We start from the raw sequence: 13,993 nt of genomic DNA, 5'->3' as shown, positions 1-13,993 counted from the left end.
ACAGTATTTCCACAGACATATGTGATAGATGTTAGCGTTGTAGCCACACCCTTGAGTTTGTTAAGTCACAAACACACACACACACAGACACACACACACACACACACACACACACACACACACACACACACTCTACATCACTAACATCAACGTCTCGATTTCTAGACAGTCACCCTTCACTTCCCTTATCTTCATCCTCACCCTCGACCGACACAAAAAGCTTCACCACAAAGCTCTCAGCCTTTCCTCACAGCCCAAGGTCAAGATGGTAAAACATGGCTTCCAGTGGTTCATTCCGCCAGATTTATACCATTCATTAACGACAGTGTTCTCGTGGTTGTATTTCTCACCAGCATATCGATAGAAGTATATTACTCTGAATGAAGTTTCTAGACCATTTTCATGGAGTGGAAGTGTCCACCAAAATTACGAAGCCAAACACACGATGGTTGAGATTTCTATGTTTGCTATGTAGCCACGAGATGTGGCTCTTACATGAACATATTGGACTAATCTTCGTTTTCATTTGACATCATGATAACGTGTACGTTATAACGTTTGACTGACTGTGATATTATCACATAGCTGCCATGGAAGGCTAGCTTGGGTAAGACAATGTCTTAGGGCAGCAGAATCCTACCGAGTGGCGACCATGTCGGAGACGGTTATTAAGGGAACTGTGTCATTTACTTACTTGTGAGGACTTATTTGTACAGTGTGGCGAAAGAGTTCCACACTCGCGTGCCATAGTCCATTGACGATGATGCAGCCTCACCGAAGGTGACTTTTCACTTGTAGCGTAAACACCTGCAGGAGCCTAGTTTTACCTATACGTCTGTTTATCTATATCTGTTCATCTATCTATCTATCTATCGATATATATATATATATATATATATATATATATATATATATATATATATATATATATATATATATATATATATATATATATATATATATATATATATATATATATATATATATATATATATATTTGTATATAAAATCTATGCATAAATCTATTCAGTTGTTGCGCCTTTCATAAAACCCCGCATTTTTGTAATATTAAGCATAATCACACCTGTGTTTAGGAAGAAATCATGTACATACTTTCCGAACTTTCATTCCTATTATCTTAACCAGTTAGTTCTCAAGGCGTCTCGCCTCACCTGACCCGCTCACCCTCAGACTAGTTTTTTCCTTGCTTGTGCAGGATCAGAGACATAAATAAAGCTATGTGCGTAGGAAGGAGCAGGAACTCTGTCGATTCTACACCATCATTGAACCACCCACACACATACGGATCCACTTTCCCTTCACCCGAGAGCTTTGACTTGTAAATGAGTAACTACACTGGGTCTTATTAGGATTAACATTTTCCATTGCAATGAGAAATCAAATGATGTAAATGTAAACGAAAAGATTTCAAAACAGCTGTCAGTATTCATTCTAAGCATATTATGTTTTTGATTTGACATTAATTACTTTATTTTGACCAATGTAACATACGAATTAATGAAGTACTGTCTTATAAATGCCATCTGTCTCTTCGATAAAGGTTAAAAACAACCAAAACTTTCCCTTTCAGATTAATTAGCTTGAATGTTCACTGTGAGGGTCATTAGCGTATACTGACCTATCTAATTTATCCACTAATATGATGTACATTATCCTGCAGATTACCATGCTTGTAAGGGTCATCTGTGTACTTGACATGGTAATCAATCGCTGGTGACCTCTCCCAGGCCGCTGGAACCAGCCTCCCACCCACGCCCCCTACACATCTTTCTCTCTGTGTCTCTTTCTCCCAGGCAAGCCTGCTGTCTTCCTCCCCTTCAGTGGGGCTTCAGCTCTCGGTCGGTGTAGTGTAGTGTGTTGAGGCTTGCCGCGGGTTGGCTGGTGGGCGTCGCCCGGACACCAGCGCTGGCAACGGTGGCCCACATCCCGTTTTCTGTTGGCGAGTGCCTGACTACTTACTCCTCCCAGGACGCTCCACCCCCACCCCCACCCTCGGGTAACTCTGATATACAGTTGTTTACAAATTGTAGTGTCTAAGCTCAAAAGTGTGTTTGGGGAGCCTCTAGAAACTTTTCCATACCTTTGCGGATCTAATTTTGAAAACACCAGAAAAAGGCCCAAAAAGGCTAATTTCTCTATTTCTCTGCCAGAGACTACTATATATACTTAGCACTGGTAATCACTCACCCCTAGAACCCAGCATCACCCTAGAGTCTGTAGTAACGCAAGACAGCGCCACAAACGTTCTCCAGGAAGGTAAATAACACGATAATCGATTTGGAGATTTTGATGCCGAAGTGGAAATTTCAACGCAGCATAGATAGTGGCCCCAAAGATATATTTTTTCTCTCTGAGACTATTGATGTTTCTTGTTGATGATGCTAAGGTGTGGAGACCCCGAGGCACCAAGCACTGATGGTTGATGATAGCTTGGACGATGGTCTAGTTGATGGTGATATTTATGGGAATATAAGGATGAGGTGAGGTGATTAAATGACACCATAAGACATGACTGTGAGCGGATGAGTGTAGAACGTTGCGACTGGCGTTGATTATATAGTCTGTCATGATGAGGTATGATGGTGATTATGGGAAAATACTTCGAGATAATAGTCCTTCCTAACTGGTGATTGTTGGTGCCCGAGAGAATGACGAGGAATATGTGGATGAGAGAAACTAGAATGAGATAGACGAGGGTGGTGACAAGGATGATAGTAATAATAGGATTTGATGTTACAATAAGTCGTAAGAGAAAACGAAAGGACTTGGTAAGCAATGAAAAACACAGCTCATCATGAATCTCTAAACGTTCTCAGAAACAAGTGCACCAGCGCCCCACAATGATATATCTAACTGTCACTTCAGAAGAAACTGGTGCTTTTCTCTACAAGTTTCTAACACATAGTAATGAAATGCCTCTCTAAACTCACTCTCCAGCTCACAGATATACAAAGAGCTGTAATTTGCGTAAATAATAGAGTAATGGTTATGATATCAACATTCAGTCAATGCTTTAATTCCTGTATATTCAATCCAGTTGATAAATGCCTTGACTAATATGAATATATTATATTTGTAGAAAGGACTTCGTAGGATATTGTAATAGTTATCTCCTGGCCTTGTACGTACCGGGAGCCAGCGAATGAGAGATGTAAGTGCCAGGATGAATGAGTTGGCAGCTAGTGAAGGACCTATGCCATAGGGCATTTAAGTGCGTTAATTTCCTTAATACGTGTCCTACGAGAGCTTGAGGTTTGTCCTTGACCTTGGTATTTTGTAGGCTGCAATCAGTTGTCATCTTTTACAGGGAACTCAAGTAATCTCTTGCTACAAGTAACATATTACCGAGCATTCTTTGTCAAGGGTAATGATACTTACTTTCACCTTTCTTAGGTCATTTTAGTGCCATTCGTCATTGGCTAAAGCTCTTATTCTTCTGTTGAAAAAGATCTTTATTTGTTTTCCCTCGGAAATCTCTCTGTAACATTCCACATGATTCATTTGCTGTCAATCTCTCTTATCTCTCAAGCAATTGGACACTAATGTACTATTCTGATCCCCTTTTCTAATCTCCTTTCCTAAACCCAGTTTACAGAGTTCAATCTGATGCTTACTGCATGATTCTGATTGGGTAAACTGTTTACAGTAGTGTATGGATTCATCCTTTGATAAGGTTGATAAGGTTGTAGACTACTCTGTTTCTGTAATTACGGTATGAATAGCTTTCTAGACTAGAGGCCGTGACCAGTCCTCCTAACAAGCGTAGAACCGACTATCTGGGGTCATGAGAGGTATGAATCACGAACTCTTTAGGTCACGTGTAATAAAAACAAATAAAACATGGGAAAAGTCTTGTGTCTGGTCTGCCTCAAGGAGCAATGTGCAGCTTAGACTGCGGTAAGATGCCCGTATCTCTGTTTTGTGGCTTGGCTGACGGGGAGTAGGGACCACTTTCTCCTGTCGTCGAGAGATGTACCGTCGTTTCTGAACAGATGTTGGCATGTAATAAGCAGAAAATTACACATAACAATGGGAGTCTGGTGAATCTAGGGTAATTTCTCTCTACGCTTGAAAGAATTCTGTTATAGGTTTAATTTACCGCTCTCACAAATAATCTATACATTATGAAGATATTTTGATTTTTTTCTAGATACAGTGAGGGTGATATGGTATGTTTGTCGAATTCATAAACTCTCAAAAACGTGATGTATAGACATTTCTCGTATCCATCTCTCTATATAAAACTATCAAATCATATCCATGCCTATATAACACTTCTTCACCTCTCCACCTTTCCTATGAAGCATACCATCACAATCGTACCTTCTCATTTAAGATTCTATTATCCTATCTTCTTTTCCATAAAGCTAATCAACTCCAGGTTTTCCCCCATTTGAAAAAAAAAAATCCATCACCATATCTTCTTGTTTTGTACCTGTGGAACATTCCTTTCCCACATCAATTCACTAGATCCACATCCCAAAGGAACGCTGCCGTATTATACCTACCCAGCGGGTATCCTTGCCTCATATAAGCACTACTTAACATTCCGTTCCCCGGGAGTTGACCTTCGACACTCTGTTGCCCCATAAATAAGAGGGAGAGTGAAAGACTTAAGGTGCGTAGCCCAGGTCATGGAGGAGAAGTGGTATCCTAATCAGTGACGATAATCTACGACGGTGAAAGGAGAATGATTCACGCTTCATTATCAGTTATAGTACAGTCTACTTAGATATAATTTTATTCATTGAGGATATAGGATACTAAACTTGGTTTAGGATATACTGCATTATGTGATCCCTGGTCTATAAAATTCTATGGATTTATCAACAATAGGCCTAGGTAAACCAGATGTATGGATTTGATAAAACAAAGCTAAGTAATTGAATCTTTGGTCTTTTAAGCAAAGAACGTATTTTTTGCTGTACGACCACACATGACTAAAGAAAACACACGATTCATTTAATCCTTTCATTATAGTAGGAATACGTTTGTTTGATCTCTCTTGATTAGAAGTGAAAAATTTGTGAAAAGAGGAGAGACAAACTGTCAGACTTGTGTGAGGTGACCACTTAGACACTAATTAACTTGTGCTTCTGGGATTCATACTTTGTCCTTCACAATCTCACCTCAAAAGGGATGTCTTGTTTAACTCTCGTCTCTTTCTCTATTACCTCTAATCACATCAGTTCCTCACATTTCATCTCTGTATACACCCTTTCTTTCCTGACCAAGAGGTTCAAGTTTTCACCTATTATTCTTTTCTACCTTATCTATCATCCCTTGTTTTCCTAATTAATTCATTATGTCTTCTTTAAGTGTAACCGTTTGTGTTCCTCAATGCTAGCCCATCTGTCTTCCTAACCCATTAATATTTTGAACCATAGCCCCTCCTATCTTCCAAGGCTCTTAATATTTTTCATCCTGATCTTTAACAATGAGTTCTTTTTATCTCCCATCCCTGCCCTTTCAACTTTCATCTTCTGTCTTCTTCCTTGTCTGTTTTATCTTTCACTCCCCCACAACATCATTCGTTTTCGTCTATCTCATTTCTTGGATAACTTCGTTAATAGAAACATCAGACTCGTTTCAAAATTGACTCTACCTCTAATTTTGTTTACATTTCCTCCGACATCCTCACGCCACTTTCCTGTTCATTCATGCAAGCAGATTTTCACTCTGGCGTTAGCTGGATTCTCCATCTGACTCGTCCATCCTCTCCTCGTACACTGGTCACATACCAGGCCTAGTTGTCCTGCAGATCACGCCTGCTTTCTCCTCACTCAGTTTCACTCTCGTTGCCTCTCGCGTCTCCCAGACAATCTATCATGTAGGTGTAAAATGTGTTCGACAAATCTACAAATATTTTCTCTCACAATGCAAACATCGGACAGCTGTCATCCTGACTGCATGTGAGTGCCATAACAAGACCCTAAACTATGCTAACAGAAGTTGGGGAAAGTCGACTATGTGGTGGTGGTTGCGGATCGGCTGTGAAGTAGGTCCTGAGGGCTCTGTGTCACAGATCTGATATATAGGAGCATTGCCCTACGCCCACACGAAGGGCTTCGAACTCATTAAAGACCTAAGCACCAACGGAAGAACGACGCCATTACTAAAACCTTGTATACCCTTAAAAATGCACCAGACGATTCTTCAACATTCCAAAGATACTTCTTTTTTATGTGAATGCATCTTACCTTCGTACCCGAAGAGATCTCCATTACATAAGAGTTCCAGTGAGTTTGGTATTTTTCAGGTCATGGTTACATTCCCTGTCACCAGAGATCATTATTATACCCACGTAAAGCTTTCTCAAGACATGAAGATTTCTTAATGGCTACTAAAGATGCATTTTCTTTCCTGCTTAGTTTGGGGTTTTAGTTACTCGTGAAGGAAGGACCATCTCGTATAAGTAAAGAGGGTAAAAAGAACGCTTGTAACTATTTATGGAGTTGTATGATGTACAAATGGTGTGTATGTGTAAAGATGAGATGAAACAGGACTGTAGCGAAGACAGCATGAAAATATGATACAGAGAGTTGGTAATAGTAAGCTCTGAGGGTTGGTACGTAGTAGCCGTTCGAGGTGACGACACGGAGAAGCTCTAAGAAGATAGTGTGAATACGTATTAGTATGAACGGGACTGTGTGATGATGATAACTCCTTATGTAAGATGATCAAGAGAACTGGTGTGGTAATGATAAGCAGTAAGCGTGAAGAGAGACGAAACTGATATATTTTCTACAAAAAAAATGAAACATAGAGGTGATGATGTGTTACGGAAAGATGGTATATGTCGCCTGTATGAAGAGACTATTTAGAGTAATGTTAGAGATAGTATTTAACGCTCCTATACAGTAGTGGGAAAGTACATGGACGAAAAGATGATGCACGTAATTTGTCAGTAGTGTCATGATGGTACAAGTGATGATTTTGTGTTCTTACTGTTTCAGTATAGTATGGTAGAGTGGTGTATGAACTACATGAATGAACGTTTCTGAAAAGGTCAAGATAATTGTAAACAAGTGTTTGGAAAACTACTTGATTTCATTTATATTCGATAATCAATCCTTAATTTCTTTTATATAAGCTTGAATTTCGAAAGTATATGTGTCAGGAATGGATTATATGACTAGATCTTGAGATATGAGAAAACAGCTCTTGTGTTGAGCGAACAGACGAGTTAGTCGTGCACGCGAAGCAGCTGTTGCTGCCATATGCTGTGTGTTTTTAGTTGTTAAAGAAGATTATGTGTTGCGCGTCAAGTGTCGCCGGAAGGTGTACCGTGTAATCCTATCGGTCCTAGTAACACCTGTGGTCACATTGGACCAATACTTTCACTTCCAACCTTCAAGCCTTTCACATTGTCACTGTCCATATTACAGGCGAGTGTTAGTATTCCCCTAGTCGAGGGAAGGGTAGAAGGGAGGGCTTAAGGGAAGCTTAAGAGGGTGTTTAGGGGGTGGATGAAAGGATAGAAGGAGCACAGATGAGAAAGGGCAGTGTAAGGGTCAGGTATAAAACTAAGGTTGTGTCTCGTAGGGCATTATCCCTCCAGGTATTCCTAATGTGGTCATCTACCCAACTAAGCCATATATGAGACCTCCGTGGTGGGGTTCCCCAGTGCAATAATAATGTCTTCTTACCATATGATCATCCCATTCATCGCCATACGTATTACCCAACACAGGAACTGCACTGGCGGCGAAGATAATGGGGTGCTTAGCCATCGCTGTCATAAAAGTGTGTTTCGTTATACGAAAAATGCCACTCACTGCATTGCATATTGCATTGGGTGCATTCAGAGATGAGGGCCAGGTACATTTCTCTGTATTCAAAGAGATCTCAGGCCCCTGGTCTTGGAGGCAGATCCATTAGCATAGTGGTAGTAGGCCTAATCTAAGTTCTTCAATAAGAAGATATCAGAGTCGATAACAGCATCATATGACGGGAAGGAGAAGACAGCAGAAAGACGAAGATCATTCTACGTTGAATGGTTTATGCTGGGAGTACATATGGAATGGGTATAAAGAGATGTATGGTTAATTAGATAAGAATATTTCTTATGCAAGATGACAAGAGAGGCAGCAACGTCTTGGAGAAGAGATATCATTCAAGATGAAGAATTTGGTTGTAATACTGGATCCTATCCCTATCAATATGTGTATGAATTGGACAGATGAAACATAAAATAAGTTTTACAGGAACTTTTCACGTTGACACATATCAAAAATATTAATTGAAATCATGATAAATCACAATCACAGTAAAGCTACTCATAAAGATAATGATAATAGTAATAGCAATAATGATAATAATGATAATGATAATAATATCAATAATAATAGTAATTATCATTATCATTATATTATTATTATTATTATTATTATTATTATTATTATTATTATTATTATTATTATTATTATTATTATTATCATTATTATTATCATTATTATTATCAATGATATTATTATTATCATTTTATTATCATTATCACTATTACTATTATTATTATTACTATTATCAATATTATTATTTCTATCATTATCATCAATATTATTATCATTATTATTATCATTATTATTATTATTATTATTATTATTATTATTATTATTATTATTATTATTATCATTATTATTATTATTATCATTATCATTATAATTATCATCATTATCATTATTACCATTATTATTATTATTATTGTTATAATTATTATTATTATTGTTATTATTATTATTATTATTATTATTATTATTATTATTATTATTATTATTATTATTATTATTATTATTATTATTATGATTATCATTATTACTATCATCATTATCATTGCTATTATTATCATCACTATCATCATTACTATCATTCCCATTATTATCCAACTCTTCTCATATATGTTTAATCATGTGTATATTGACTCAAACGCTGAACAGATCTCAACACTTGAAATACTAAAACTTGGCACAGAAACAACTGTCTACATGATGAATTACCTTTGCATCGTATTAAAAATATTTATACTATAAGGAACTCGATGATGAGTTGAAGGGTAGAGATGAATATATGTCGAGGGGAAAAGACTGTGTATGTGTGTGTGTGTGTGTGTGTGTGTGTGTGTGTGTGTGTGTGTGTGTGTGTGTGGAGTTTGATTGTAAGGTTGATAGGGGGAGTATAACACTGGGGAATGTCGACAATACCTACATAAATCATTAACTAGGGCTTTGGAACAATACAAGCCCTCGCTCCCTTGCACGTGTGCGGGAAGTATGTGCATGTGTGCTTCACGTGCACAGCTCAGCGGACGATGACATGGACTCACACAGTGAGGTGATTTACCTGAGGTTAACAATAGTACAAGCTCCTGCCCGACATGGAGGATGATAATGGCGATTTTTCAACAGGTTCCTGTGACCAACAGGCCTTTATTGTGCTCATGCAGGGTGTGGCTGCTTTGCATGCAAGCAGGGCGTATGCGTGCTTCCAAGTACTCCCTTTGGAAGTCATGCAAACAGGTATCCAAAAGACACAGACTCATTATAGTCCCTCTTGCTAAATGGCATAAGGCTTTGACTTTCAGTACCCACCCTCGTAAAGGGGGAAGGGATAAGGTCTATGGGGGGGGGGGGGGTAGCTTTCATCATTACAGTTCCCCTTCCTACAGGGGATAACGGGGGAAAATTACAGCATTACAGTATTTATTTCTCAAAGGGGGATATACCATTACAACACCCCTCTTGAAAGGGGGTAATGAGGTAACTTTTATCATTACGTCTACCTCCTCCTTAGATGGGTAACATTCTTTGTTTGATGCGACAATATATTCTGTTCATGATCAGACGAGTCTCATGATAGAATTGTCATAATACTTACTACAGTGAATTTAACAATTGAAGATAAAAACACTAGCCTTATTTCAAAATACTTACAAAACATCATTATAAAGAGAGGATATAGAGGAAAGTATATCATACACTAGATCTCTTTCGCCTGGTAACAAAAAGAAAAAAACATTTCTAAGTATCAACACGTGAAGTTAGTTGCTTGGTGGTCAAGACAATCATCTCACGAAACAAAGGAAATCTCATGCGCAACATGAGTAATTTCCCGAATTACTTTAATACTAGTATTACTGAAATCTGCAATGATTCTATTTTTACACAGGAACATTAAACAGCTTAACTGTGTCACTTCTCGCCTATTCTCGGCCACAGTGATTGCATCTTCTTTAGGAGACCTTAAATCATATGGGCTTGTTTTGTTATTGCAGGGTACCATCTGTCACTAAAGGGGAAATACGATTTAGTGATAACATTCAGTCACTAAATTAGTATAACAAATTGTCGAGACGAGCAACGGCACCACTTGAGGTCCGTAATTGGTTCTCAACAAATGATCTGACAGCGAATGACAGTGAGATTGACAGATGCGACGAGTTGACGCGACAAGATGGGAGTGTGTAGAGGGTGGGAGAGGAGAGGGAGATAGGGAGAGAAAAAGAGAGACAGATGGACAGACAGACAAGTAGATAGTGACAGAGAGAATCAAAGAAATTATATATATATATATATATATATATATATATATATATATATATATATATATATATATATATATATATATATATATATATATATATATATATATATATATATTACTGTGCTGCTAATAAAATGGAGTAATATTTGAATAATATCATTCAAAGATCAGTTTTGCATAATCAGTGCCATCTGTCGGTTTGTCCTCGTAGCTTATAAGTATTTGAATGATTACGTTTATATCTAAACCTGACAATTAATCCTCCTTTCGTTAACCAAGTGAGAGTGATTAGTTACTGTGATTAACAGTTAAGACTAATTAACTTCCAAATGAATAGTATTCGAGACGCTAATGATGTGGATAATGAGTTTAGAGTAATTACGACCCGGGTCATAGGATTAGTAAAGGAATTATCCTAATGGCTTTACGAAGCTCTTATGGAACTCAGCAGATAAAAAAAGAAAGAGAAACTAAAGAACAGAAACATTAAGAAATACTACAAAATGAATATAACAGTGAAAGATTTATGGAACCTGATTCGAAGCCTTGTGGAAGAAAACGGAAACCTTATAAACATTAGGTTAAGGGGACGGGTTAACGCGGATGGTGAACTCATCCAACAACATATAAATATTAATCTCATCCTCAAACACAACACGGCCCGACCCGACGCACCCTCCCATAACCCCGTTTGACCTATAGAGAGGTCACCAGGGCTTCAGCACACTCTCTGGCCTAAATGTGACTACAAATGCTTATTTCAGAAGGGTGCAACAGAGGCAGGAAGTCTTGCGAGAGAGAGTCTAAATGAAAGAATATCTGGTCAGAGAGAGAATATCGCTTCCTGTGTATTTCTGACGATCTTGATAACAGATGGAAGCAAAGGAAGAGTGACAGAACATAATGAATGAAGAGATAAAACAGAAGGGTTGTGCCGTCGAGTTCAGAGGTTGTTCACCGTTCGTATTCAATGGTCGCAACGTCGTGTTCAAAGGTCGTTCACCATCGCGTTCAAGGGTCGTGCCATCGAGCTCCGGGAGTTATTAAGAAACAGAGAAAAAACATCCTGTCAACGCCATTTCCTTAACATTAACATGGTTAGCTTGTAGAATAACACTCTTTAAGTAGTCTAATATCCTTTTTTTCCATCATGACTGTTCAGGGACCTTACCTATAAGACTGATACAGGCGCATAGGACAACCTCTTCATTCAACATTCTCTCTCTCTCTCTCTCTCTCCCTCTCTCTCTCTCTCTCTCTCTCTCTCTCTCTCTCTCTCTCTCTCTCTCTCTCTGACTCATTATGTATGTTTTTTTCCCCGTAATGACTCTCCAACACCACATAATGACATTCTCCGTGAGACAATGCGGCTGCGAAGTCAAAGACGGCGACAGTCACACAGACATATAATTACCTCGTCCTAAACAAGCTATAGGTGGTTATCCTTGAGGGTGGTTCCCTCAGCTTAATTGCCTCATTTCATTCTTCTACGTCCCATATTCATTCCAACGGATCCCCATCTCCTGAATCTCTCCTCCAACTCTCTCTCTCTCTCTCTCTCTCTCTCTCTCTCTCTCTCTCTCTCTCTCTCTCTCTCTCTCTCTCTCTCTCTCTCTCTCTCTCTCACACAAACCTATGCTTCTATAAAAACCTTCTATAGAGAGGTTGAGAGAAGGGAGGTAAATTGCTCGAATGACCTTCGCTCGTTTGGGCGTACATATGAGGGGGTGTCGCGTCTGGTGTGGGGTCATCAGTGTACTGCCGCGGCTCCGGGTGTAAGCAGGTGTCCGCAGAACCTCTGCTGGTGGGTGTAGAGTGAAAGGAAGTGTTCCTGTGGTGTGGCGTTTGACAAGGCAAGTGCTTGCGTACCGGTGAGTTTAGAGATATATTGTGCAAGTATAGAATCTAGTTGGTTTTAGAGGGCTACGTATCTATTTCTTGCTGATGCGGTGTCATATCTAGGTACAGTAAAGACAGTAGATATGGTACAGCCTAAGGGAATAGTGTTCTCTAGTTACTGTTTTTAGTTTAAGCCATATCACATAGATGTTCGTGACAAGTTGACCTGGTTCTAAGTTTTCAAAAGAAGTTCATTCTGGGAAGCAAGTTGGAGAGAAGTTTGAGGTTTTTGCCGTGAATGAGAAAGGAATATGTATGTAGTGAAGAGAAATATACATGAATTAATCCCGGAATATGTAAGGTGACTGGAGTGTATGAAATGATTGGAGTGTATACATCCAATAGAGATTATGTATATTTATGCTAAGTTTTGTATATGCAAGTAGTTTTTGGAATATGAATGCAATGTTTTGATAGATATCTATGGTGATTAGGTAAATATTCCTGGTGATCGGAGTTATCTAAGGAATAGTTGAGTAGGTATTCGTTTTATATGCAAGGGATGATTAAGGGGCTGCCTACGGAGTAGTTGATTAGGCGTTCGCATGTCGCTGGGAATAACTCTCCATATTAAGAACGTGGGGATGGGTGGGTCTCGGTTTGTTGGGGGTGAGGTTACGTACCCACCACAGTTAATGGTGAGGGAGGAGGGGGCGGAGGAGAGGGTTGTGGTGGAGAGGGAAGGGTAAGGTCTGGGTGGGACGACGGAATGTTTGCAGACGTACTTATTATGTGAAAGTTAATTTGAGTCTCAAGGTCAGTAGATTCCACACCTTGCGTACCCGCTGTAGGGGCATCATGTATCAGCGCTACCATGTGGCCGATGCATGACACCCTAAGGACATCGTATCAACCCTAGCAAGTTACCCTTATGCGTCAGCCTCCTGTATTTCCCTTATATGTCAGCCTCCTGTGTTACCCTTATACGCCAGCCTTCTGCGCTACCCTCACTGATCGTCTAGCTATGACACCCTCTAGTTTCACCTTTTCATGCCATCCAGTCACAGTACGTAGATTAGCCTTATCATGTAAACTTATCTTGTCACCCTACGGAGTAATCTTACCATATCATCCTGTGTGTCAGCCTGAAATGCCAACAATGAGCTTTACCTGATATAACACCCAGTTAGGTCACCTTCCTAGATCAATCTTTTATGTCACCTATATAGGTCACCTGTTGGATCCTACGATGCATAACTCAAACGTGGTTTCATCTTTCTATATCATCCTTCTATGTTAGCTCATTAGGTCATCCAAACGTATCACCCTAATATATCACCCTACTGTGCATCCCCTGTTAATTCTGTGGATTTCATTTCAGCTCAGTACGTTGAAATAATGTATGATACACCAATACGTATTTATACATTCATGCTTACCTTAGCAACACATTCATATACAGATCTCTGAATAATCAGACGAAAGCATGCACCTATACAATTACCTCTCTGTACTTAAGAGTTTTGACAGAATCTAGTTAATGTCCAGAACCTATATCAATTCTAAATCAACACCTCATTTACAGAAAGTTCTT

At 39.0% G+C, this 13,993-nt stretch overlaps 1 protein-coding gene across 3 annotated transcripts in view; it reads left to right on the top strand.

Moving 5' to 3' along the window:
* The first annotated feature begins 1,835 nt into the window (after nt 1-1,835).
* The window catches only part of LOC139748059 (uncharacterized), a 108,570-nt gene continuing 96,412 nt past the window's right edge, over nt 1,836-13,993 (top strand). Inside the window, exon 1 of one of the 3 annotated variants that reach the window (XM_071660642.1) lies at nt 1,836-2,017. The gene's annotated coding sequence lies outside the window, so the exon portion shown is untranslated. Of the gene's footprint in view, nt 2,018-12,291; nt 12,432-13,993 lie in introns of those variants that run through there. The other 2 variants (XM_071660641.1, XM_071660640.1) reach the window with 2 other exon arrangements.

Source organism: Panulirus ornatus, chromosome 72 (assembly GCF_036320965.1).
Source record: "Panulirus ornatus isolate Po-2019 chromosome 72, ASM3632096v1, whole genome shotgun sequence".
Taxonomy (NCBI): domain Eukaryota; kingdom Metazoa; phylum Arthropoda; class Malacostraca; order Decapoda; family Palinuridae; genus Panulirus; species Panulirus ornatus.
This window is presented reverse-complemented; position numbering and strand designations above follow the sequence as displayed.